This window comes from Myripristis murdjan, chromosome 4 (assembly GCF_902150065.1).
Source record: "Myripristis murdjan chromosome 4, fMyrMur1.1, whole genome shotgun sequence".
In the NCBI taxonomy this organism is placed as follows: domain Eukaryota; kingdom Metazoa; phylum Chordata; class Actinopteri; order Holocentriformes; family Holocentridae; genus Myripristis; species Myripristis murdjan.
In genome coordinates, this window is record NC_043983.1 from 25,468,017 (window position 1) to 25,491,099 (window position 23,083).

General features: G+C 41.2%; 1 protein-coding gene across 5 annotated transcripts in view; it reads right to left on the bottom strand.

Annotated features, from left to right (window-relative positions):
* The window catches only part of lrp8 (low density lipoprotein receptor-related protein 8, apolipoprotein e receptor), a 228,012-nt gene that overhangs the window by 101,248 nt on the left and 103,681 nt on the right, over positions 1–23,083 (bottom strand). The gene's annotated exons all lie outside the window — the stretch shown is intronic.

Consider the following 23,083-nt stretch of genomic DNA (forward strand, 5'->3'; position numbering starts at 1 on the left):
ATGTTTGTAACTGTCTTTGTTTAAGAGATTTTGTCTGATTCACCGAGAAATGCATCCTAATCAATACAAAACTGTGCAAGCAAATAGCCTCCTTCATCACCAGTTGCTTGTGCAAACTCGCACCTCGGCTATTAAGACTGATTCACCGAGACCGGCAACCTCGCGTCCTAATGTGCATTTAATAATTGAAGGATTCTCTGATCTGCTCTTGCAACTACACAGTGCTGGGCCGCCCCTGGTCTGTTTAATGGTAATGCCTTGGCCCATGAACTATATAGAAAACATGAATAATGAATATGTGAAGTTCTTTAGTCAAAGTCTGTAAGCCATCTATCAAAAGATCTTACATGCACCACTATACCTCGATGATGTAAAATGCTAGTGAAATGAATCTCAAATTGGATAGTCTCATCTACAAAAGCTTCTTTTACGGGCAACATAATGAGATTTGTGCACAGTTATTTATTATTATTATTATGTTTATTTATTATCCACTACCCAGCACCTTAACTGTTTATTTATTATTTATTATCTATATATTACATCCCTATTAATATACATTCACACTGTTTTTCAGACTGGAGGGGAAGTGATGATTCCTTAAGAGGCCGAATCAAGTCGGTTAGTTCCTGAATCCCAGTACCGGGCGTCGGGTTCTGCCACTTGGTTCTTGGTTTCTTGGTTTCATGCTAACTCTCCTTATCTATACAATCATGTATATACTTCAGTTCCATCTGTATATTGTCATATTCATCACCATCTGTATATTTCACATCTCATATCTCTTTTCTAAGGTTAGCCCTTATTGTATATTTTAGTTTTTAGTCTTTATAGTCTTTATTGTATATATTTAGCCTTTATTCTTTTTTTATTTAACTTTATTGTATGTTCTACTGTTGCTGCTGGAACACCAGAATTTCCCTGGTTGGGATCAATAAAGTATATCTATCTATCTATCTATCCATCTATCTATCTATCTATCTATCTATCTATCTATCTTAATAAACAGCGAGGCTTTCTGATTTGGTCATTTTGTTCATTTTTCGTAACGGCCTTGAGCAAATGCTTAACATGTTTGGTGCATTCTGTGCCTTCAATTACATTTGCTGACATCCGTGACACCTATAGTCGCCGAATGACCTTTGATGATATCTAGCTATTTGCAATGTGGCGGTCAAGATTTTCAATTATCAGCGTTTAACACGTGCAAAAAACATATACATATATCTGCCTCAAAAACGTTGATTTCTGACATTCTTGTCTTTGGTATTTTGGCAATTATGCGATGGATATTAAATGGGTTTCATAGGTCCTGGGGTCACAAAAACTCATTTAGCACATAGGGGATTTCATACACTCTTTTAATTCTAACAAGTGCACAACAACAATCGGTATCGACTTGTTATTCTTCTCACATGGCCTGTCTAAGTGTCTATTATGAGCAGGGTATAAGGGTGGACTGAGTGTCTAGGCGCTGTATGCTAATGAACTTTTGATTAACTACCTTCCTAATTTCCCTTCACAAGCAGGGAGTGGATTGGAGCAGTGTAGCGCAGCCCTGCGTACCTGCTCCAGCTGTCTGCCTAGCACCAAAGCTAACCTGCCAGGTGATTGATTCAGACGGCTAGTAGCCCTGCAGGCTAATCTTACAATAATTTATTTATTATGAGGTGTGTGTATGAGGCCAGGAGGTAGCATAAGTCATGCTGAAGTCTTAAGTCACTGTCTGACACACTCTGACACAACATCATAACAAAGGTACATGGGCGGAGCCTCCATGATTATATGATAGATGATGAATGGGTGGGAATGGAGGATTATGGATGAGTTATGCTGCGCCGACAGAGATTACAGCTGCAGGAATTTAAAATGCTAAAGGTTCGCTGGATTCCCCCGGTTGATTGATGAAGTGGCGTGCCTTAACGCCTCTTTATGCAAACAGCTAAGGATGCAGTTTCATCCAATCTGTGCAACATTATGAATGCCCGAATACTCCACGCTGCTGTGCATTTCAGTTGGCTGCATATGTACTCACAATCGACTGCAAGTATTTTTAAATACTCGCCTCACTAAAGGCATTTCAAAAAAAAAAAAAAAAAAAAAGCAGAAAAATATAGATGCACCGAGGGAGTGCATCTGCTCTTTATTGAATGTTATGTAAGCATAATGGTTATTTGCAACTCAAATGTCTCAAATGAGTATTTTTTCCTTCCTTTTTATCACTGTAAGACAAACGTCCATGTTTACTTCAGGAAGCAATTATTCAATTATTCTGCATAAGGGCAACTTGTAGCTTTTTATTACAAAGCATGCACATCACACATACCACAGAACAAACAATGAGCCAAAGAAAGCATGGCCAATTGCAACTGCATGGCCTATAACCCCTCCATGATTAACAGAGAGAGAGAGACACTTGATGATAGAGACACTTCAAATCTGTTACACGTCTTCGACAGACCATCAATTAAGTCTGAACCAACAGGAAGTCCATAACAGCTGATAGTCTGTGAAATAGGATACCGGTAATTAAACTGAAGTTTTAGCCATGGGGCTGCACCATAAACAGTGTGAGTGTCTGTGCGAGAGTAGTAAACCTTTATCACTTGGCTACTCCATGTAGTAAAAAACACGGCCGAGGCATCTGCCGGATCGATAAGCAGCCGCGCACGGAGCCAACCTGTGGCTTGGGCTGCTAAAATGTAAACCACAAATAGTTTCAACCATTCGGTTTATGCACGTGCAGCTTTACCAGCGGCAGCTACTTAGCTAGAACATGCCACAAGGTAATCTGTGTGCTTTGCCTTTTGTGAAGTAACACCGGAGGAAAAGGGTAAGGAAAAGGATACAGAAGAAATGGATAAGGAAAGGGGAAAAAAAACATGAAGGCAAAGGTATTGTGGCTGAAAAAAGGTAGGGGTAAAGAGAGTAAAGAGAATGGGTGAAACAGGGAAAGAGAGGGGTAAGAAGGAGGGAAAAGGGCAAATGGGATAAAAGGAGTCAGAAAGAGACGGCAGAGGGGGAAATGGGGTCAGATTTTGGTCACCGACTGAGGAATATCAATAAGGGGAGAGACTGGGTCCAAGGTGATTAGAGAAAGAGTAGACAGAGAGAGCAAGATGGAGAGAGGGAGAGAGAGAGAGACAGAGAGAGAGAGAGAGAGAGGGAGAGAGAGCAGGAGAGAAAGAGAGAGATGAGAAAGGGGAGGAGGGGGTACTGGGTTGAATCACAGAAAATTGGGCTGCTAGTCACCTGAGGGCTGACTAACACACACACACGCGTGCGCACACACATACACACACACACACAGGTACGTGGAATAAGATACATGGTTCCATGCACACACTCACAAATACTGAGCATTTGGCATGCTTATAACACAGTGACCCACAGACCTCCAGACAGCCAGCTCCTTTGTGCTGCTCCCTTTTTTAATGTAAACACACACACACACATGCACGCACACGCACACGCACACACACAGACACTCACTCACACACAAGCAAACACACCAACACGCCAGACTTTTCTTTCGAAAATTACTCTCTTTGGGTCAATAGGCTCATATGCAGAATTTAATTAAACATTCCCCCCGATTTACCACCCAAAATACTCTCTCTCACACACACATACACACACACAAGAACACAGAATCACACACTACAAATCTCCTCGGGTTTTGCTGTAATCCATTCGGAGATGGAGCCTGGATTGCAGCTTAATGTTGCAGAGGTTCTTAGGCGTAGCCCGCGATGAATACCTTGTTCCGATTTGAGAGCTGGCAATTACATTCAAATGAGAGGAAGAGTCGTAGTAAGTGCGTGATTAATCTCTTACAGGAATGGCACGGCACGCTGGATGAATGAAATGCTTTGCTTTCGGAATCGTAACCTTTACAAAAAACGGGAGGAGGAAAGACTCGAGAAGGTGGAAATACAAGAGGCGAGGGAGACTTCAAGCTCGCAGCGCGCTCACACACATTAATGATTCATACGGGAGCAGAGATGTATGGATCAGCCAATTAATCGGATGGTAAGGACTTTGCGAGTGTAGTGGGTAGATCGAGCGCAGTGGGTCACGTCACCATGGCGACGATCATTAACCTCATTCTAAGAGGTGGTCTCATCTCAAAGGCTCGCTAAGGTTAGATTAGGGTCATACAATGCTGTGTGTGTGTGTCTGTGTGTGTGTGTGTGCCTGGTAAGAGTGTGTACCCTCCAAGGGTTAACAATAGTGTCTCTAAGCTCGCTGCCATTTTGAAATCTAGTTACCTCGGGGAGCATCTCCTCTGTTTTCCCCCCTTTCTTATAACGAGGAACAACCGCTCATATCCTCGGGTAAGGTCACACAGAGTTTACAGTGGAAAAAAAACAAGCTTAAATGTTGGTATGTTCAGTGTTTTGCCTCTCCCACACTGACTCAGAGAATAATAACATAAAATTGAATATCTGCCAAAGTTCATAACCTGTCAACCCCCCTGATATCCCCTTTGTCTTGTCTTTGACTGGCATTTTATTTCTCACAATTTCCCTCCATACTTTACCATAAGAAATATGCTCATTTACTGATTTTTTTTTTTTTTTTTTTTTTTTTTTTTTAACAAAACATTAATACAAAAGATAATTTTTAAGTCATGTTTATGGTTTTGGTAAGCTCCAGATAGCAGTGTGAAATCCAGACAAGACCTTTGCATTAATGGAAAACAACTCATATTGTTATGATGCTCCCATTTGGCAAATGCATACTACACAAAAATGGGTATTTTAATCTGTTGTAGGCATGCAGGAAATGAATTTGTAACTTTCAAATACATAAGACTCTACAAGAGGTAAACATTTAGATACAGTTTTGGTACTGCATTTTCAGAGATATACAGTGGGTGCAGTATATGCATTAAAAGTCTGCAGAATGCAAGATATAAGATTGTTGAATTTGCCTGTTCCCTCTTTGAGAATCTCCCTCCTTCTGGAGCCTCTTCTGGAGACTTATTCTGGAGGTTTCCTGTTGTTGCCCTTTGAGCTACACACATCAGGCAAAGTAAGAAATCTGCTCATACAGACTAATAGTTTTTAACCTGTGGAAAATTATGAGTTAATTGGAATGAAGACTATGTAGACTCAGCTGACAAAAACTGGGAAGTAAGCACGTGGCTCGGCCTCAGCGATAGCGCCACTTGACAATTTAAACGAATAAAATGACGAAAAAGGCAAAAAAGAAGAAGAATTAACAAAGCAATGACAAATCCGTCTCTTACAGTGTTAATTTAGTCGGTGCAGGACTTGCATTGCACAGGAAATTAATGTTTTATCCAGCATACACTTGTTTCCTAACCACAACCAATTCATATGAGCTACTATGGACACAGAATGTGTGTGTGTGTAAGGATGTAGGCATGTATGTGCGTATGCATGAGTGAGTGATTGCATGTGCAGTGTGTATGTGTGTGTGTTCACATGTCTGTATTCTTAAGGATGAGCGCATATATCTGTGTACGCATGAGTGATGATGATGAGGATGATGGTGTGTGTGTGTGTGTGTGTGCGTGTACTTTGCATATCCCCACATTACACTTTGGTGAGAACTGGAGCGTGACTTTTCATCACCATGAAAACAGAGAAGGCTATTGGATAAAAAAAGGGGGTTAACACGACCAGAGGTGTAGCATTGGCTAAGAAAAAAAATCCGCCGACAAATTGAAAGTATTTGGCAAACATCCCAGTGTGAGTTGTCCCAGTTTCTTGCAGTGATGCCATACATTGGCTTTTCCTTCTGTTTCTATGAGTCTACCAATGCACGAAGATGGTAGCCTGCTGATTTTTGAGCCGCAGTGCAACGTACAGCCAGCGTTTCCTCTCCACTAATTCTGAAATCAGCGAGCAGATGTTCACATTTGAGCTATAGGCTGGGTGGTAACATCAAACTGGAAGGCTGCCATACTGCGTATAGGCAGCTAACCCACGGGGGGAGTTTGGACCAAAGAGGACATATGGCACAAGAAAAGACTCAATATAAAGTTTTAAGGTGATAGTCATGTTTGTTGTCTTCAAGTGCTCGAGTTACATACTGTAAATCCACGGCCAAACACATGAATCCTATGCATTTTTTTATCGACAGAGTTGTGAAGCAGACAGAGCTGCAGGTTCTGGAAACAGTCTCCAATCACAGGGCTCTCCTGAAAAAAATAAACTAAACTACAGAGTTATGTTACAGCCATCACTTCTAAATGTTAGACATTTTTCTTTCCAAATGTCAAAATGGCACTAAACTCCATAGCATCCATCAGCCTAATCGACTCCTACTGTGGTAAAGCCACAAAATATATTCAGTATTATTTTATTGTGTTTCAGGTTGATGGTTGCGGGTGGGAACACTGCATCATAATTTCTGAAAAGATCCAAGAATATCTTTATAAACTTTATAAACTCAAAGCTACAAAGCACAACTTCACAAGCACAACAGTAAAACCCTAAGCTCAACGACTGGATGTTTCTTGTAGCAATGCAATGGGACTCATAGTTGGCTGATTTCCTAAAGCTATTACGTGCATAGTGTTGTACCGTTGGCTGTTTTTTTCAATGAAACTGAATCATTTCAACACAGTTGCTATTTGTTTGTGCTGACGATTCAACCATGAGAGAGTTGGGAGGTGTTGGAAACGCTCAAATGGACATTTTTAATTCGGGAAGATGAATGGGATTTTTACTTCTGGGAGCTCTGTCTCCTGAAAAGTATGTTCTCATAAAACTAAACTGCATTCTCAATTATGTTTCGAGGGGAACCTATTTTTGTTGTGGATTACGTTTGCTAAGATATCACAAGAACATTTGTAATCCCTTAGTTTCAAGAGGTAGATGTTGTGGCGGATGGGTCAAACAACCGATTTCGACCCAGGCGACCCAAGTTCAAGTCATGTGATGTCAGGTGATCATTTTTTATGCCTAAACCTAACCTTTCTTTAACTTTAACCAAGAACTTTTTCTGGCTAAAGTAACAAAAATGGCTAAAAAAAGACTCAAGCTAATTAAGAAATGCAGTTTAGTATGGAGGACTAAAAGGGACAGAATGAAATATATAAATACATCTTTAAATAAATACTTAAAAGTGTCATTAATTAATTCAAATGGGAATTAAATAAATAAATGTGTCATTAAATGTGTCATTAATTCATTAAAATGCCAGCTCATTTAATGTAAAAACATATATATATAATTATTTCACTATTTAATTAATTATTTCATGGACCGGTGTTGCAGTGCTTCATGAATTAATTGTATCTGTCAAACTCACCCATCAAAGTCAGTGGGCGGGACTAACGCGAATCTAGCCTAATCGATTGCTTAGGTCTGAAGCCTGGACGTCTGCCGGAGCCGGGGGAGTTTTGCTGAGAGCCTCTTCAGTTAAAGTTGCTGCTTCTCTGAGTAGTTCTGGGCAACTTCTCGACATTTTGTGGCTGCACCTATCTCGCGTGCATCGCGCACCCGCAATAACATTTGCCCCTGCAAGTCCCCCACTTGCTTGAACCGAGAAAAGGTCTGCCTCTGGAACCCTGGCTGTCTGCTATAACCCTAACCCATGTATACAAAACATTTGAAAACGGCCAGCTTCTTGTTTTCTATGACGACAACCAGCCAACCCGCTGAATATTCATGAACAACTCTGCAGACTAAAAGGAAATGATCACAATACCCCTTTTGCATATTTAAGTGGCCTATCTGACTTTGTTTCAGGTCTGAATTTGGGCTTTAGGTAGCTGACCTGTGAAATCCCCTTGGCGCTGCTGGGTGCATGTAAATTAGGGGCTCGAGCTCGGACTTGGAGGGCAAGGCCGACACGGTAAATCTTTCCTTGAATGTTGCCGTAGCGCCTCCACCACCCTTCCCTGTCCTTCAGATGTGAAATCCAATTTACGGAAAGGGCGTATGTGGTTAATATCAGATTACATTTTAAATGAAGGTTAGTGTTGATTAGTGGCTTTCATTGGAACGCTGATCTCCACTTATTGTGGCCCTGAAGGCGGGGTGGACCGGGGGGAGTAGCGAGAGAAAGATCAAAGTCAAGGGAAAGGAGAGAAAAAAATGAAAGGGGAAAACAGGTATTGAAAGTAGAGAGACTGAAACAAAACAAGGAGAAGAAAGCATAGGCCAGAGGGAAGGTGAAGAGAAAGGAGGGAGAGAGACGAGTGTGAAAGAGAATTGGAAAATGAGGAGAAGGGAGTAACAGAGGCAAGAAATCAGGCAGTAAAGACAGGCAGCTTGTAAAAAGATCGGATAAGAGGCAAAAAGGAGAAAGAGTTGCCAGTGAGGACAGAGATAGTAAGACGGATAGAGCGACAGGCAGGCTGGCTTCATGTGAGTGAGAAATGTCTCAGTCGTCTTTCAGCAGGGACAAATTGTTCTTTCAGGTGGTGGGGGCAGGATTAGCAGTAAATGCTACAAAGTTGAATTGGACAAGAGGCACTCAGCTCTCCCTTTCTATTTTCTCTCCTTTGCTCCCTCTCTATCCCTCTCTCCCTCTCTCTCTCTGGGTTGTGTGGGGAGGAGAGAAGTGGCCTGCTACATGTGGAACTATTAGCATCGTCTAGACTGTGGGTCTGTCAGTGCCGCGGGGGGAAGAAATACAGCGCGACACCAGCACTCTCACAGGAAATTGGCACTTTCTCCAACAGCCCCCACTTAATGGTTGTTTAGTGGAGGACACGGTGGGCATTAAAAATAACGCCACTGGCCAAAACCACTTCTCCGCTAATGAGAGGCCGAGGGGGAGAGAGGCAGGCAAAAAAGGAGGAGAGGGAGAAAGAGAGTCAGGCCTCTATTTTGGGGACGCTTGGAGAGCGAGGCTGAACTTGACAGGCGAACTCCAAGCACTCCAAGCTCATGTCCTCCACGGCAATGTTTTTCCAAAGGCTGGGTCGGGACACAAAGGCAGAGGGTGTAAAAAAAAAAAAAAGATGAAAACAGGCACCCACTTTATCTGGAGACGGGGGGCGGATGCTCAACAGATTTCATTGGACTTTTCGAATATTTTAAGACAGCTGCTGGCTGTATGACGTTGCCTCTGAAAGTCCCTGTAAGGTATAGGCTCAATAGAGTGGCTGAACAGCTTCACAGGTTAGTAGCTTTAGTGAACTCAAAAGAATGATACGGTTTCACTTCAATGTGGCAAAACAATAACCTGCATGATCGATTTGAGTCACATGAAAAGTATAAAGTATGTTTTCCAACTGTGCAAAAGAAAATGACAGAGATTTCTATGTGCCTCTGCCTTCCCACTACCCTCTTTGGTGTTTTCCATTTTACATATTCCCCTTTTTTAATATAAAGTGCTTTTATGTTGATGTAACACACAGTCCTATTCAGAGTGGTTAAAATGTGCACGCTGGTAATTTAAGTTAAAAAAGCATTATGATTACTTGTGATGCATTTGTTTTGAGAAACACAGCCCTGTCTTTTCGCCCTAAGAGGATGAATACAAACACAAAATCAAACAATGAAGGAGCGGCAAGCAGGGTGTGAGAGCGGGCTGTTCCAACGCACATGCAAGCCTGTTTACGAATACCTGAACACCACCGAATCACAAACAAAAGCGATCCCCTCAGGCCACGCCACAGCCACATGACCCCTCCCAGAGCAAAACATATTGACCACCAATCAATAGCAAACCAGCCGAGAGCAAGGGTCACTAATTGAACGGAAGAATTTCATTGATGAAAATTCTCACCGCTGTTGTTGCCGCGTGGGCAGTTTTCTCCGTTTGACTGGCACATACAGTGTAAACAAGGAAGTTAGTTTAATGTAAAGCGCCGTTAAATCATAGAGCTGCGACACAGGGATCCATACGCTCTCTGAAAACACACAGGGGATCATCTTCTGATGCCGATACAGCCATGCCAGCTAAAGGTGCCTGTAATTTAAACAAAAACCAAAACATGGGATCAGAGGAATTTCGCCCTCTCAAACTGTTTTTTTTTTTTTTTTTTTTTTTTGCACTTAAGAGAGGGACTGACAGCATATGTCAATGAATTAGTCGATGAATTTCGAAGCATCTGCACAAAATTCGGATGCACATTTGATTACAAGCTATAAGCCTCATGATTAAGGTATTCAATAGTCAAGCTCGTGCTTTAAATAAAGCTGCAAGCACATGCAGTATATATGTATGTATTGGGTCATTTTTGCAGTTCAGTTGCTCTGTGAGTGTTCTAGTAACACCTCCTGTTTGAAAGGCCCTTTTCACACTTGCATCTTTTTGTAGCCCTTGATTCACATCCCAAAACCTACAGTAAGTCGCAGGTTAAAGACTCACATTTGAAATTCGAAGCCCAGAGTTAATGTCTAAAGAGCATCCACTGAAGTCGCACTGCTTTTGTTCTAACCTCAGTTCACACCACAGACCCCGATTTTTCTAGGATATCCTCGACTTCCCGGAGATAACCCACCCTTCCTCTGCAGCGGCGTTAAGTAAGGCTAAGGGTGGGGATATTCCACATTCAGAGTTTCAAATGTGAAACAATTGTTAGATCAGAGCTGAAAGAGGTCTTAGCTGCGGGCTAAGTGTAGCGTGAAAACGGCTAAAGAGTGGTAAATTCCCCAGTAGTTAACAGCTCAATTAATTTGTACTTTAATTGTGTACTTTGATATGAGGCAATACTTTCATGGCTCAATCTATTTTTTTTTTTTTTTCTAAATTATTAAACTCATGACTGAAAATAGGGCCTGTGCTGTGGGGATTATACAGATAATGACTACAAACTGTGAGATACAATGTATGTTTCCATTTGTTTTATAGTACGTTTTCGTAAATATTGGATATATTCTCACATGGCTTCCTAAGTATGGTATACTGGGATTCATCTCTGTTGAATGGCTACTGTGTGGTCACTTAACTGCAATTTGTTTTTGTTTTTTTCTTTCCTTCAATGTGGCGTATTTATTGTTCTGTGCTTTGTGTATGAGGTGCCGATCCCAGTTTCTTCCTTAAGGGATCAATATGCTTTATCTTATTACTGATGTAAATCAAGGTAAAGTGATTCCTGGTAATTGAGTTGCAGGCAGATACTGCAACATAGGCAAGAACAGGGCTTATGAAGGCCTGGGAGGATGGCCTTACAATATGAAGAAAGAGAGAGAGAGAGAGAGAGAGAGAGAGAGACACAGAGAGGAAAGTTACAAAGGCCATTTTTTTTTTTTTACTTTTTAGGTGACAATAGACACTCCCTTTTCAGGTATTTATGAGCAAGGTCTCTTCACACACACACACACATACCCATAACTCTATGAATAGCGGAGTGTTGTGTCATTGTGTCATTGTGTGTGTGAGTATGTGTGTGTGTGTGCACATGTGTGTGTGTGTGTGTGTTTCTGAGCCAAGTTCAGCTCATCAGTTTCTCCCACATGCTGTCCAGACCTCTGACCTGGCTCCACAGCAGCAGATCTGCCTTAGAGCCTAATGCTTCCTCCTTAATGCAGCTGTTTATCCAGACAGTCTCCTCATCAAATCACAGAGCAACACTTCCTGAGAGAATAACCAATACACTTAATGGCATCTGGAAACACATATAATGCTGTTATAGAAATATTTATGGGACGACAACACAACTACGATGTTGCAGACTGGTGACTTTGACCAAACTAAATTATTAAAAACTTCTTTTAGTAGTCAAATACAGGTCAAGCAAGTTAAAATAAATCATTAGGAGCTTATAATAGCTCCATATTCACCAATGTCATAACTATTCTAAGATCCTTTTCCTGGGCAAAGTTCATGGGTCTTGCTCTTGGAAAAGGATTCTGGGGGCAAAAAAAAGTAGCCTAATGTTGTTTTTTTGAGTTTCCACTGCTTCCTGAGAACAGATAAACTTCACCAAATAAGGAGGAGGAGTTTAGTTCTATGTGTGGCTCTTTGTAACTCTTGTTTTTGAAAATAAACAACTTTTATAGTCATTCTAAGTCACTCTGCATGCAACTGATGACAGGAAAACAGTAAACATGGAAGGTCTTGAAGCCGTCACTGTGTTCATGATTATTTAAAACTGCGCTGATGTGATGTTGATTTTGGAGAAAAGACACTCAAAGGCGGGAAATGAGATTGAGGAATGAAGCGAGAGCTGACAAGAGGATTCTGCTTTTATTTCAACTAACGGAGACACTGTGACATGGTGTGCAAACAGAAACCGACAGTATGTTTTTCTCTCAATAGTAGTTAAACAATCTTTTGCCAGAACAATCTTTTTTTTCTTTTTAAGATTTTTTTTCGGGGCATTTCTGCTTTATTTTACCGTCACAATACAGAGAGAGGACAGGCAGGAGAGAGACAGAGGATGCAAATGCAAATGGCGTGAGGCCAGATTTGAACCCAGGACGCTGCGATCAGGACCCAGCCTTAACAAGTGGAGCGCGCTCTATTAGATGAGCCACTGGGGCGCCCACCAATCCTTTAATAATAATAAAAAAAAAATAAAAAAAAAAAAATAGGGGGTGGTAATCACACTGTTCTCATAAATAAAATAGGGATGCTCACTACTACAACTCCACTTCAACTGGCCTTGACAAAGAGCCTCTATTTCCTTGGACTTCTGTTTTTACCGGATTTAGAGAATATCAGGGCTGCTGGTTGTTCTTCCTGCCCTGCAGAATATATTTTCCCAGGGAAATCATGAAGCCAAAAAATGGACTATCAGCGATACCTGCTGTAGATTAAAGGCAGGCTAAGAGATACATGGTTTGTTTCCTTTGCCTTAATATGACTTGAATGAATGAGGGAAATAATGATGTGACAAAGGGACGAGATCACAAATCCCCCCACTGGTTACACAGATCAGTAACAGCGTTTGAAACAGATGGTCCATGCCATTTTGGACTTTTTTTTTTTTTTTTCCACCGTTAAGATTTAGCAGGCATTTTCTGCTCGTTCATCCCATCTAATGTCATCACACCGTCAAATTGATGAAACCGTCACGCCAACAGCTGAGATGTCATCATTTGCTCCGATTTTGCTTGATTGCGCCATAATAAATCATCACAAGACAGAGGAAGAGGGGGCTTTCAAATATCGAGACAAGCAACTCAAAGCAGAGGTCTGATTCACTGTATGGAAAACAACTTGGAAGTGCCCACAATCACAGCACGGCTCAGCCAAACAAATCAAAGGGGTGGGAAGTGAGAGCCTCGGCTTTGGCGTGGACCGCACAAAGCCTGTTACCTTGATTCAACATGTTTGTTTAGTGGTTGAGTCATTAACACATGACACACACCCGAAAAGCTCCCAATCAAAGGACAACCTTGTTTTACTACTTGGCTTTCGGGATAAAGAAAAAAGAAAAAGAAAAAATGAATTGACTGTTAATGCTGCTCAGCGAAACAAGTGAAACAAATGGGTCCTGCAAGCTTTTAATGTTTTATCTGATCATTTTGGCAGTTTAAATCACAACTTAGCTCAAAGCAAGCGAGCTAAATCAACAGCGTGGACTGGAAGCGGAAAGAATAAAATAAATTCTAAGAGCTGGCTGTGTGTTTGTGCATGTGTGTGTGTGTGTGTGTGTGTGTGTGTGTGTTGCGATTGTGCATGTGCGAGTGTATGCAGCCAGTGAGGGAGAGCCGGCTAACAGCAACAGAGCCGCTCCATTAAAGCACCGCATTGCAAGAGAATGGGGACTTGAGACAAATTAGACTGCTCTAACTCTGTAGGAGATCAGATCAGAGTGACCTCAGTATCCTCCCTCGTACATATTCATGCACAAGCACGCACACACACACACACACACACATGCACAGAGTTACGTGCATGTGTACAAGAATGTCTCTTTTTGTGTCTGTATGTTTGTGCATATCTGTGTGCGAGTGCGTGTGTTGCACAGAACATTTGCGTGGTTCAGTCCACATTGTGTGTGCATGCAAAGAGAGAGAGAGAGAGAGAGACGGAGAGAGAGAGGCAGAGAAAAGGAGAGGACGAGACCACTTGGGAAATTACCCCTGTGCTGCTGCTGCCTGGAGCATGAAATTGAAGCCATCCGACAACACAACTCACCGGATCCTTCCCCCCTCATATTCCAAAATAATTAACTAGCACAACCTCCTGCCTCCGTGCTATAATACGCTGGCCCACCTATTGTCTCTGTGCACGAAGACAAGACAAAACCCACCTCACCACACAAAAGCAGGTGGATCTGAACGGCGGAGGGCCAGGGAGAGACGGAGTGAGGGAGAGTTCAAGTTACTTTGTTTTGTTTTTGCTCCCTGTGGACAGTTGGTCTCACAGCAGTGCTCCACAGATACAGCAGGCTGATATTAGCCTTTTGGCACCCCCCTCCATGTGTGTGTTTTTGGAACGAGGTGTTGCTGTCGAGTTTGTCATATGCAGATAACAATAATACCCATCCAGTTCAATTGTACTGGGAGATTGCAGCAGGCTGGAAACGTCGCCAAATATATTGCACAAGGGGTACATTTTGGGTGAATTCTTCCTACAATAAACAGGAGTCAGAAATAATACTATTTGCCTTGTTTACCGCCTGTCCATTATACAGTATATGCAACTTAAACTGCTGAAACGTGCTCCATCTGTCTTACTGTCCACTGCATATCAAAACGTAACTGGTAAAAGTCAGTGCTGACTAAATCTAAACTCCAAAAACAGAGAGCTACACACACAGAGAGAAGTCAAGCTGTGAGGGGAGGATTTGCTTTAAAGCAATAATTCACCACTTGGAAAGTTTTTTTTTTTTTTTTTTTATAAAAACTGGGCTGTCCATGCAGTAGAAAGACACAAAGATTTTTTGAACTGGTGCTACATGACCAGAGAAAACAGAGAAAATGGGCTGTGGTATTCCCTTTTGTTCAAAAACTTAAAAAAAAAAAAAAAAAAAAAACATACAACAATCAGAATGCACTGGGCAGATAGCAACAAACTGGGGCAGCGTCTGTGCTCTGCTTGTCTTGAACGGGCCTCATTAAAAAACGTGTATTGCATGTTGTCACACTGTAACATTGCCGTTTTGGTGACAAAACACTGTTGCTATTGCACCTCAGATGTCCATTTCGCCCCGCTGACAAAAAATGTGGAAGCACGATCCGCACTTCGCTAGAGTAGACAAAAGTCTGCCGGATGAAACGCTCCATCTGGCTGACTTTTGCCGGCAAATGAACGGGAAGCTGTGAAGTGCAGGCACCACGGAGGGAAGGTAAACACTGCTCATTTGCATATACTACCGACAATGCAGTGATACAAAGCTGGTTGGAAAATCAGCAAAGTATTCCTGTAACAGCCTGTATCTTAAGATGAGTGCGTTAAATCAAACAGAATAAAATATGTCAGAGTCATGACAGCATCAATCCTCCATGGTGATATATTTGTCACAAGTTGACACAAGGATCTAGTCGGATGATGAGTAAATAAGATGAAGTATGTCATCATGCATCAAGTGTTTTATTTAGATTTACAGACACCATGCACTCCTTAGTAATACGCAAACCTATATCGAGGATGGCAAGTTAAAAACAGCATGACTGTGTTGATAGAGGAGAGAGAGTTTAGTCTATAGAGCTGTCAAACCACCTTGATGATTTGAATACTGGCTCGGATATCAAAGAAGCGGATCCCCTTTTGAGTAAATGAACATTGAGCTGTTTGCTTTGATATCATAATGGGGGAGCCAAAGGGAATACTAAAAATGTTGCTTGTTCCGTTTTATCTCACTGTTAGTGTACCGTGATGTGTGACTTGAGATTTTATGAGTCTCCTCAAGTTGTGGAAATTTTAATTTGTATTCTGCCTGTTTTCATTATTTTTCAAAATGAGTCGAGATGCTTTTCATCGCAGCCTTTGTTAGTATGCCTCCGAGTATGAAAAGCGCCCAAGAAAGACTTTAGGGGATGATTAGATTACTTGTGTTGATGATGTAAGACTTTTCTGTTATGAATATAAAACACCCGCCAAATCCCCCAAATAATACAAAGCTAAAGTACTCTTGAAAACTTTTTCTCTCTATTCAAAGTTTTCAAGCATCACTTAGACTTGCGGGAGCCCGTGAAGAGACTGCTAAGTGTTGGTGCCATATGTGGATGAGTAAGGTGGACTGAGCGTCTGATGCTTCAATTCAGTGACCTTTATTTATACAGGGACAGGTGTACTTGGAGGGTAAAAGGGGCTCACTTTAATCCCTGAAATATATGCAGCAGCAGAGATGAAAGGGGGAGTGCATGCGATGGAGGATAAATAATTCTCTATATACGCAAGTGGCTCCACTAATCAGTCCTGACTGTCAACATGCAAGATCTTGCAGATGTCACCCACCGCTAGAAGGATCCTGGCTGTTGTATTTAGACCTCACAAAATCAGACTTGAAGCTATTGTGTCTGACAAACAACCTCCACACAGGGCCGCATGCTACTCCCTGTAAGTTCAATAGTACTGCAAAATATGCAGATGACACCGCCGTCGTCAGTGATGAGTCATTTTACAGGGAACAGGATTAGTTATGGTAAACGCTTTGACATTTTGTTATCAGATGACCTTTCCTTGGATAAGCAACACAAACGCCCCTGTAATGAAACATTCCAATAATGATTTCATTTTCTTAAGAGGCTTAAGAAATGTTAAATCAACATTAATTTGCTATGTATGTCACTGTGGTGTACCAAAGATTGTGTTTAAAATCTGATCTGTGATGGGCTGCGAGGCAGGTTCACCGCTCAGAGGAACAAAGGCTCCGAGAGTGTTAGGAGAAATTCGAGCCTGTCTCCGTACCGGAAAAACAACCCCATAGGTTGTTTGTACAGCAGATTATTATGACCTGTAGTTACGTTTTAAAGTTAAGCAACCTCTAGCTGTCCTGTAAATAACGACACCGTGGTGTGGTACTAAGGGAATGGCAAAGTGGCAGCGTAAGGAGGGGTGGGGTAGCGGATGGGTCAATCAATATGACTTTCACTCAGCCAACCTGAGTTCAATGTAGAGATGCTCCTGTTGCTCTATTTAAAACTTGCTGCTCTATTCACTCTTTACTCTTTACAAAGAGACTAAGTGATTATTTACACATCAGACCTAATTCAAATGTATCTGTATATCCATATAAATACAAATGATTGATTGAACTTCAACACTTTATTTGTGGGATGAGAAAAGTGCTTTGCAAAAATGACTTTTCCAAGAAATTTGAGTACAATTTGAATAGCACCCATCTTGCACTAACTTCATACATCTTTTACATCAAGAAAAGGGGTTTTGCACAATTTTTTCTTCAAGGCTGCACCCACTTAAAACAATTAAAACAAACAAACAAACAACTGGTTTACACTGGCAGAAAGTCCCAGAATTGCAGGTTTGACCTTCAGGCCAACTAGTGTCACAATCTTCCAGCCCAACAGAAACACAGTTTTCTCCGGCGTTCCACTATGACAGTTTCTCAGCATTACAGCTAAACTATGAACAGTCCAACTCAAAAGAAAGAAAGGTGATTTATTGGCAGTGTTTCCTACCGTGCAGAATAAGTTACAACGAGGTTAGGCTCGCCTACCTAAACTTTAGAGAATCTCCTGTATCACTGCACCTTATACAATTTTAAGGGTCACAAATCAGGTGACCCATTTCCATCTCTGCAGATCGGAGCTGGAGCCGATAATTACAGAAGTGAAGTGCCCGGCTGACCCGTTTACAATGAGCTCAAGTCTCGGATGCTAGTGGGATTTTAGGTCAGTGGGAAAGGAGGATTAGTTTTAAATAACATGCCCACTGACCTATTTGAGACCGTTTAAAATGCATGGAAATGATAAATCAAGCACACCGCAACTAGCTCAGATATTTGACACTACATTGAGCTGTAATTCACTCACAGTTTGTTTCAGTGAACGACTAACACACTACTAGTGGTTTCAAATGTTGCCACCTTTGCAACCACAATGGAGTGACCATGTGTGCACTAAAGACTTGTGGCAGTGCTCCTTTGATAACATCTGAGGTTAGTTCAGTGTGTCAGTGTCCCCACACAACAACGTACACACACACACACACACACACACACACACACACACACACACACACACACACACACACACACACACACACACACACACACACACACACACACTTTTTCATGCATCAACCACCTCTAGTCTGATGAGCATTTTCTCCAGAATCCCCAGTAGGCCCAGTTTCATTTTCAGATGTGTAATTACAGGCACCCCCTGACGAGCCTGCATGTGTGTGTGTGTGTGTGTGTTTGTGTGTATGTCAGAGGCATTGGGGGCCCATAGTTAATCAGCAGTCGACCACAGGTCTCTGGGATCAGCCCATCGATTCCCTCCCAGGGAAATCAATTCAATCAAAGGCATTACTCAAACTGAACTGGGATCAGAAAGGGGAGGACATGGGGCTGGAGAGAGAGATACCAGAGAGAGAAGAGGAAAAAGATATAGGCAATGGGAGGATGATGAAAGAGAGGTGCACACAGTGGATGGACAGAGAGTGGGAGGGAGAATGATAGAGAGAAAGTGCGATACGAGCTTAATTGTAAACTAAGCCTGAGAGCAGAGGAGAGGAGGGGGCTAAGAGAACAACAAGAGGTGGGTGGTGACTTGTGTGACACTGCTGAAAACATACATAATGCACACACACACACACACACACACATGCATCATGAATTACAAATGCTACTGCATGTTATGAACACGCTTTCTTGTACACATGCATGTTCACATGTGTAGGGGTGCAGCAGCATGAGACTTTCACAATACGTGTCTCAGAAAAAGTCAGTTTCATGGTTCTATGGCATACGCTATTATTATTATTATAGTTGTTGTAGTTGTCATTTTACAATAGCAATATTGCACAGGGATATGGAAAATAATTTTGATGGCACATTTTATGATTTAAGATTGAACTTTTACATGTTTTTTTGTTAGAGATTAAAAGTATAATAGAGTAAAATGGGACATAATCTTTTATCAGCATGGAGGGAAGATGACCAAACCTGTTTGATGTGTTTCCTCCTTCAGAAGCCACTTTGCATCCACATTTTTTTTTTTTTTTTTTTTTTTACAAAATGCGAATCTATTCTCTAGAAAAAAGCCTTGTTCATTTTTAGGATATTCAAACTAATCCACACAGCTGATTTTAATTTCTTTTTCAGGGCATGGAGATCAGTAATACCAGCCTCGCTTGTGTCTGACATTTTGTTCGGAGGATGTGTGTGTAACTACGTGGCTCCAGTTGACGAGACAGGCGGTCCAGGAGGAAAGAAGGTGTGCAGGTGAGATCCCGGCACATAACATTGTGGTGACTTCTCTGTCAGGTCGTAATTTGGTCATGTGTGATATTACCTTGTGGCAGAAACTTTCCATGGTGTGCTGCACAACGGGTAGTCGACATCCAGTTGCACGTTTTGTTTTAATAACACCATACAGTTCGATACTGTAGATAAGCAAATATATGATAACCGCCAAATTTCCTACTGTGAAATCAGTACACCATGACAACCCCTCACAAGCACACACACCCCACTGCGCGCACACACACAGAGCCAGGGGAATCAATGTGGCTGAGAAACTCAGCAATGCTCTCACACTATCTGAGCTTGATTAACCATAATGAGACTTAACCACAAGTCTGCTAATCTGATGGAATGACTTATAGATTCACCTTGTGATGAATGCTAAATACATACATTGACTCCTTATAGAGACATATTTATGCAGGTGCACACTCTCACTCACACAAACAAGCACTTGCAGGCAAGTGAACATCTACACACATACACACACAAAATGTCCTTGGCCTATCCCAATCAAATTTACTACTTTGAGCATCTTCAAAGGGCTCTTTGATCACTCCTTTGAAAATCATCTTAACAAAATTTGCCAATGGCAACTGACCTACAGTTACAGCTATGTGGAAACTTCTTAGAGGAGAGACAAGCAAAAAGATTGACCCCTAGTATTTCTGCTGCTTTCTGTATCTTTGGAGGAAACATTACTAATGCATCAGATTAAAAGGGAAACCCTTTGAAAAGCCAATTAAATGTATTGTATTACTCGAGTTTACTCCTACTCCTGCCTTAGGAGCTCGACAAATTCAGCAACACTGTTTGAAGACGAAACAAGTTGCCTGTGCTGTTTACAAAGCACCAACGGCTCTGCTGGTTATTAATGGGAGGGCTCCCACTTCTTAACAGCTGGTTAGTGTGATATTTAACATCTACAACAAGAACAGCCTTGGGAATTTGATTCAAAAATGCAAAAATGCGAGTGCCACTGTTTACAAAGACTGACACAAAATGACTTCAGAGGGTAAGTCTGACATCAACAGGAAGTATCACCCTTCCCAAACCTTCTACTTACAGAAATTTAGTGGTATCTCCTAACAAAGCCTCTCCCCTCACAAAGACATTTAATAATCCTCCACAAACCTTACCAAACACTCACCTGAAGCCACATAATATGCAGCTGATTCTCTTCCAAACTCTTCTATACACCCAGTTTTGAGCCACTGTGCAATATTTCAAAAATATTTCTTCGCTGAGTCATTACGTAACCTTTCCCAAAAAACCACTCTCTCCTACAGCGTTTTGCCTTTCCTGAACCTTAAGCCTTACCAAAAAAAAAAAAAAAGTCCCAAACTTCACAACTTGCAAAGCCATTTTGTCACTCCTGCAAAGTCACTTGTGTCAAAAAGTCATTTAACCTCTTCCATATATTTCCAAAAGCTAGTTATTAACCTCCCCTTAAAAGGCTTGGAGAGAGGACTGGGAGCTTTTGAAACTGCTGCCATCAGTCCTGTAGAGCTCAGCACTTAGACACCAACGGTTCGCCCTCTCTCTCCCTGTCTCTCTTCCCATTTTTGACTCTCCATCTCCATCCCATAAACACAAATGCAAACTGCATGCGAACCTGGTGCGGTCCAGTTCCCTACCTGCAGACTACCGGTTCCCCCTGACTCAGTGCTGATTAACAACCTGGGAATCATGGTGGGCAGTGCTCCATTTTTTATAATTATAGCAGCATGCGACCTCGCTACCTGCACACCATTTTAAATAGGCATGTAACAAGTCAGGCCTGTTCCTGTTTACGGGCTTTGTTCCATTTTTCATAATTATACCAATGCTTGCTGAGACCATAGGTTTCAACAAGCAGCGTGGCTGTTGTTTATGGCTTTTCAGTATTGGACAAATGCCTCTCCTGGTTGGTGGCACTGATGAAGAGTCGCATATGCAGATGGAGGCGGCCATGTGCTCCACTCTTTGGAAACAGAGGTACACACTTTTTACTACAATGGTCACCTGCAATTCAATTTATTTTACAAAAAAAGTGTATTTCAAAAGCAGCGTTGGGGGTCAAATTATTGGTATCCTATTAGTATCCTAGCACTGTTTTTTCCCCCCAATTCAAGTCATCAGTTAGTTACTTCTTTCAAATAAACAAGTCATTAAAATAAATAATAGCTTTATCCCGATTCTTTTGTTGGAGCAGAAACACATAATAATTATGATAATAAAATCTCTGACCGCTGTTTTTGCATTTCAACTGTGTAGGATTACTCCGCATTTTACCTCAGTTTAACTCAGCCAGCAAACGCTAATGGCAGAGACAAACACAGCCTGATCATTATAAAAGTAATCCCACTGTTTTAGATTTGTGGGCGTAAAGGACAAGTCTGACTGTCATTCCTGTTATTACCCTGCAGAGGTAATTAAAGACCGCAGACAGCGATGCAATACACTGACTATAGTGTTAAAACATAAAGCAAGCCACATCAAACCTGATTTATTTAACCCTCCTGTTATATTCAAATTTACTAACATCCTTTATGTTTGGGGTCAATTTGAGCCCTGTATTTTAAACCTCCACAAAATCATTATAATTAAAATTGTTACCAAAGTTTATGTGTCAAGTACTAAATGTTTCTTTGTTGACGACCTAAATAGCCCTTTAAATGAAACATAACCACCACCCCCACTTATACATCCAGTATTCCTATTACGCGACTATGGAAAAATATGCAAATCACCATAAAATCTCACTGATTGACCTAAAATTGGAAAGAAATATTAATTTTTGGTGTTCTAATGGCTTTATATTATTTCTAAGTACAGATTTTTGTTATTTATAACCGATGCGTACAAACTGTGTACAGGACATTGAAAACATATTATCATATGAATTTCATGTTTACCCGGTAGTACCCATTAAATTAGGAAAACTCATTAAACATGAAGCAAAAAAAAAAAATTATGTTAATCATTTATTTAGAGATGTTAAACATTGAATGGGGTCAAATTGACCCCAAACATAATAGGAGGGTTAATACATTTTGCACAGTCAAATGCAATTCAGTTAAACAAAAATAAAGAACATAGTTAGAATAATCTGCATATGCAAGAGGTTTTATATGTAGCAATGTTAAAATACTATAACATATGACTTTTCTGGGTAGATAACGCTGGAATGTATGTTTTTTAATTGTAATGCAATTAATGCTGTACAAGAACTTACTTTTAAAAGTAATGTTCCCCAATTCTGCTCAAAGGTATAATTCAACTTTTGAAGTCCCAGTTTGCAGTGAACAAGATAGGAAAACAATTAGAAAACTGTTTCTGTGGTGCTGCGTCATTTTTCTGTTTGTCTTAGGAGAAATACCCAGAGCCACTGATACCAACCACACGTTGTTGTTTCCAGCAGCAGCAACATTAGCTTCATTATTACAAGCACTTTGAACTGCCTTGTGTTTGAAAGGTGCTATGCAAATAAACCTGCCTTGCCTACCCCACTCCATAGCAATCCCTTTGTGACACTTTACTCTATGCTAGATGACTACAATATTGTTGGTAATCAAACCACAGTGTTATGAAGTGCACTGTTACATTTTTGCTGCCAGCACATTATGTCCTAGAGAATGTCATTATGTACTGTGAACTGAAAATACACTTTCTGACAAGGCTTTACGCATACCTGCAACATGTGAAGAGCTCAAACAATACAGAAAATGCCTCTGAAATTTCTAGTGCACTCCATAACTGAGCACATCCCCATAAACTGCAGAGAATGGTAGCTATGTTTCTGGACTTGTGCACCAGCTTTTCACGCCGCACCGCCTCCTG